General features: G+C 58.2%; 2 protein-coding genes across 8 annotated transcripts in view; one reads left to right on the forward strand and one right to left on the reverse strand.

Moving 5' to 3' along the window:
* The window catches only part of LOC113203300 (procathepsin L-like), a 601,094-nt gene that overhangs the window by 186,106 nt on the left and 409,601 nt on the right, over positions 1-5,387 (reverse strand). The window lies entirely within an intron of this gene.
* Positions 745-5,387, forward strand: part of LOC113216356 (zinc finger protein 572-like) — an 18,800-nt gene continuing 14,157 nt past the window's right edge. Inside the window, exon 1 of one of the 3 annotated variants that reach the window (XM_052266680.1) lies at positions 745-1,127. The gene's annotated coding sequence lies outside the window, so the exon portion shown is untranslated. Of the gene's footprint in view, positions 1,128-4,646; positions 4,877-5,387 lie in introns of those variants that run through there. The other 2 variants (XR_008011033.1, XM_052266681.1) reach the window with 2 other exon arrangements.

Genomic DNA, 5,387 nt, shown 5'->3' on the forward strand with positions numbered 1-5,387 from the left:
GGTGACCCTGGGATGAGTTGTGGCTGAGAGCGCCTGGAGGGTAGGCAATCCTTTTAAAAGCTGCTCTTCGTGTTTGGGCCCCCCTGGGCCCCATTGCGCTGGTTTTTACGCATCCGGGGCCTTTCGGCTCATTACGGACTATGTGCAGAGCATGTGCTTACCTTCTGGTTACTTCCTGAAGGCTTTGGATTTCATTTTACCCGAATATTGGTGTTCTATAGTCGGGTCGGATTAAGCTGACTCTGGCCGCCGGGTTTGTGGCCACAATTTTGTGGCCACAAGTAGGGACGTACAATCCTGTAGCTACAAACAGGGACGTGTGAGAGTTTACGGCACGGGGCGCCGAGCTGACTTTCCTGTTACACTTTCTTCTCTTTGACCTGCAGTCGGTTCGCGTGAAGCTGCCCGTGGCCGTGACGGTTGTAGTTGTAGCTACAACTGTTTGGCTACTAACAGGGTCATGGTGGGTAGGCACAAACAGGGAGGTCGTGCAAACCGTGTCGCTGGCGCCCTCTTACGGCGGGCTACAAGCGCTCACGTCCGGTCGATACCCCGTGCAAGTGCAGGGGGTAGTTGCGCTCCTGGAACGGCTGGAACGCTAGCGCGCGCACGGGATGCACGCCACTCTTTTATTTGTGTATTCAATTATTATGTTTTAAGAAATTTTTTCCTGTATTGAGCACGTATTATGCGTAATTATTGCTCCCCCAGCATCTTGCTTCCCAGTTCTGCAGTGACCCGAGCAGTAAAAACAGAAACCGGCATGAAATGCCACACCCATGCCCGCCTTCTTGTAATTTCAAATTTTCCGGCACACGCCGCTGCTCGCATGATTTCGACTTTTCCGTTATCACACGGTATCAAATCTCCAGCTGCACCGCAGGCAGCAGACGACGGGCTGCGCGCGTCGGTGTGCGAGAGAGAGAGACGTCCTGCCGGCCGGTCAGCTGGCCAGTTGACCCGGCACGAGCGGTGCGTGAGGTTTGTCACCGTCGCGTTCAGTGTCGTCCGATACGTCCGCTACGTTTGCGTGTTCCGAGCAAAATATTTATTATTATTACTTTCTGTTAGTTGTATTTTCTTCGCTGTCTTCGTGTCTTCTCTGCAGTGTCTTCTTGTCCAGTAAGGTGCGTCAGTGATGTGCATTTGTTCCCGTGTGCTTTCCCTTCTGCGTTGAAACTTATCGTATCTGTCGACCAGAAATACAAATTTGGTGAAGGGGTGTGTAGGAATGACCATGCGAGCGCTCCTCGCACTGTGTGACTTTCAGTCCCGGTCTCGCACAGTCCCCAAAATGTGTGTGTTTTGAGTGCCAAAAGGTAAACAAAGCACAAAACATTTTGGGCTCTGCACCCGAAATTTGCCGGTCCGAGAGTTCTGTTATGTCTCTCAGTGACTAAACGGAGAGATCACATTTAGGTTTAGTAAATCGTCACGGTATTTACGCCCCCACCCCCTCCCCCTCGAGTACGAATGCGAGAAGGTGAGCCCTTTCTGGAGGGATGGCGGCGATACTCCCCAGGGGTGAGCCACGGCCAAGAGCCTGCCACTACCCCGCGTTCCTGTCTGGAGCTGGGGGTAGCGCTGTGGAATATCGGTGTGGCGCTGTGGGCTTTTGTTTGCCAAAAAAAGATGATCTAATGCTTGCCAAAAACGTAGATCATCACCGAAAATGTATCCGTAGAACTTGTCAATCTTGGATAAAATTGCCCTTTTGAAAGAATTTTATTGTTTTAACAATAGTTATCAGTGAGCGGTTGGGGGGGGGGGATTAGGGGGTGCGGTATTTACCCCTACTTTGCCTACGGCGTTAAATAACTTTCTTCCCTGTCCGTCTGACGGGCGGCCTCCCTCCGCGCCCTCACACCACCAGTGCCCCCCCCCCCCAACCCCTCGCCCCGCTTGTTTCTCAATCGACTCCGACCGGACCGGATCGCAACTTGTGTAATTACCAACTCTCGAATAACGCCGCTCCGGCAAGAGAACCCAAAATCGAAAAAGGAGCCAGAGTGGAAAGGAATGGGGTAGGAACGCGGCAGAGAGGCAGGGGTGGCGGCGGCTGCAAGGGGCGGGAGCGAACCGCGGTGAGTGGGAGGGGAGGGGGGAGGGGGCTTGCGAACAAGAAACAAAGCACGAAACAGAGCGCCGAGAAACTGAAAATTGTGGCAGCCGACACTAGCCTCTGATCAGGCTGGGCGGCCGCGCCGCGCGCCCCAAGTTTTGCAAGCATTTTAATGAGCTGTGTTCCGCACCCCCGCTCGCTGCCCGGCCCCGCCGCCTCAAGCGCCCGCCGGCCCAAATGCAGGGCGCGCCGCCGGCCGCTCTCAAGGGCGCACAGCTTCCGGTTTCTTGCTGCTTCTCTATTCCGCCCGGAAGTAGTGCGATGGTTCCATCCCGATGCACCTAATTCTCTGCATATCCGAAGACGCCTTCCGCTTGCCTTCGCCGCTTGCACTCCTGGCCGTTAGTACAAGAATCTGCCTCGAAAAAAATTGATTCGACTTCGTTACATTGCTTTAGAGCACGGGCAACATTAATAAAATGTGTTGTGGTGCCGAGGGTGTCGCTTCAGGAGGAGACGAGACGGTTGTAGGGGTGTTGTCCAGGGTGTTCCAGGCAGGTAGCCGCGGGCAGGGCGATGGTGGGGGTGTTGTCCGGCAGGGTGTTCCAGGCAGGCAACCACTAAAGGGACTAGCCGCGGGCAGGGCGGTGGTAGGGGTGGTTGTCCGTTGTCCTGCAGGGTGTTCCAGGTAGCCGCAGTAGGGATGAGTCGCGGGGCGACCGGAGGAAGGCACTCCGCCCCTTTTATGTATCGGCGCTTGGGAATAAACACGGAGCCCGGGAAACTTTTATCGTCGCCGGCGTTCGTTGGCCTTCTCGTCACTCTGGCTGCTCCAGGGGGGGTGACGGGGCGGGGCGCGGCGGGGTAAGGCGCTGTGGAACACCTCCCCGCCCCGGCCGGTCAACTAGGACGACAGGCGCCGGCGGCGTCCTCCCGCCCGCGGCCTCGTTGAGCCCCAGCCCCCTGCCCACTCTCCCCTTCCTGGGGCTGGTCTAGGTGACAAGGGGCACGGGGAGGGCCAGCGCAAGCCGAGCGCCTTCAAGTCGCTGATTGGCTTCGTTTCCGGAGCTCACGATGCGCGCGCGCGTTGGTAGGGGGGGGGGGGGGGGGGGGGGGCAGTGTGCCCTTTTCAGCCGTCAGACTGCCGGGTGCGGCCGGGTGCGGGTGGTGGTGGTGTCGAGCTTGTGCACGGCACTACAAGGCGGCGGACCACAAGCTCGCAATCCCGCACACCGTCACCGAGTAGTGTGTGTTGGTGCGACAAAAGGGTGACGGGGAGGGCAGTGGTCGTGCGAGGTTGGAGGAAACCTGATCGGGCGGCTGAATCCCCTTCCGCAGAAGAAGCTATCTCATTTCTTGCAGCAGTTCGGCGATCGATCGAAGGTTAACTACGATTCTTCGTCGCGGGTGGCGCAGGCCTCTCTACGTTGTCGCGTACCATAGGCGAGGTCGAGTACCACTCACGTCCTCTATCAGATAAGCCACAAAAATGCGTCGCGCGTTGTGATTGACTACTTGTTTATTTTATCGTACTTCTGGGTGCGGCTCTGCCGACGGCGGCCGACGGCGGCCGACGACCCGCGCACCCGCACGCGCGCGGGGTCGACATGCGCGGCCGGGACGAGCACTCTGGGCGGCGCCGCGAGGACCTCGGCGACGACCGGCTGGGACTGGGTGCCAGCGGCTGGGCTGTAAAACGGTTAACGCCCCGCCGCACCTGTGTGCGTGTGCGTGTGTGCGTGCGTGTGCGTGTGTGCGTCCGCGTGCGTGTGTGTGCGCGCGCGCGCACCTGTCTATCTCTCCTGAGTGCACTATAGAGGTGCGAGGGCGGGTCATCGTATTATGTAACTCCTCTTTAAGGGGTCGTACGTCGTACGATGATGATTATGCCATTTGTCGAGAGCAAGCAGGTGCTTCTTTCGTTTTATCTTTTTTCTGTCTACCGCTAAATAACACCGTGTTTAGCATCCCCCGCTATGCCGTCACCGCCGCCGGCGGCAGCCGTCGCCTGTTCCGCGTCGCACCACGAGCCTTCCGCGGAGCTGTACGTGAGCCTCGTCTCGCCGCTCCCGGGAACATCTCAACAACTCTCCGCGTTACCAGGGCAGCCAGACAGCTGGCGAGCATGCAAAGCGTTTCAGCTTTACGCGACTGATGAGTTTACCGAGGGAGGCGCGGCGGGTTGCGGGGGCGGCGCGGGGGGCGGCGCTGCAACACTCTGCTCTCCGGACCCCCGGGGCCGGCTCAGAGAGCGACCAAGTGACCTTAAAGTGGAGCGGCGCCGGGCGCTGCGAGTCAAAAATAATTAAAAGTTGGCGCGGTCGCCGGGTACTCGGTCATTGTGAGGGGCAAACTGGCCAGGAGGAGAGAGCGGCCACACTCCGGCGCCACGCCATGGTGTGCACCACCACGCCCCGTCCTGGAAGCTGTTGGCACAGAAAACAGCGCGGAGGGGACAATTGCATTTCGGGAGGGGGCGGCAATCTTACGGGGACAATGGGGTACCTGGCATCAGGAGGGTGAGTGGGAGGGGAGGGGGGGGGGTGATTTGTATTGCTGTGCAGCATGAGCGGTGCAAGGGGGAGCAGGCCCACCCGGCCCGGGAGCTGCGAAGCTGAAAGGCATTACTTGATTCGCCATTGTTTGGCGGGAGGACAATTATTTGGATTGTTAGGCGCCACCTCCCTCGCCCGCCGTGCTGACGGCATTTACGATACAGCAGAGTGAGCGGAGGGCTGAAAGCCTCACCCAACGAGCATTACTTCTCAAAGCAGCGTACACGAGCAGCATGCCTCATGCCCCTTTTTAAAAAAGGTAAATTGAAGCAGAATAATATTATTTTCTTGCCAGACACATTTTTTTTATTTGTTTCCCCCGCATTGTACGTTTGGGCTATTTTATATAAGAATAATTGTTCCACCCAGTCGGCCTTCTGTGCTGCACCTGCTTGTCCCATCCGCTTGGCGCGCCCGCGTAGTCCCCGGTAGGCCACCCAGGTGACAGCCCTGCGCTCGCGTTGCCTACCGCTCGGCGCTTCACTCCCCCTCCCTCCCAGCAGCCCAGGTCGCACGGGACGGGAGTGCTCGGGTTGTTTTCCCGCAGCTCCTCATTCCCGCCCCCTATTTTACTTTTTGACCCGCTTCTGTCAACCATGTCGTGGCCACCATTCCTTTTGCTCACACCGCCCCGCCGCCGTGGCTGCTTTTCTATCCTCATTCTCGCAAACACACCCAGTCCGGCGTGATTTATCTATCTGCTGGCCTTTCCCTCAGGGATGACCCAATAACCCACTCAGTGGCAACGTCTCCCTTCCCCTCCCCCCCCC

This window comes from Frankliniella occidentalis, unplaced genomic scaffold, assembly GCF_000697945.3.
Source record: "Frankliniella occidentalis isolate FOCC.00 unplaced genomic scaffold, Focc_3.1 Scaffold41, whole genome shotgun sequence".
NCBI lineage: Eukaryota > Metazoa > Arthropoda > Insecta > Thysanoptera > Thripidae > Frankliniella > Frankliniella occidentalis.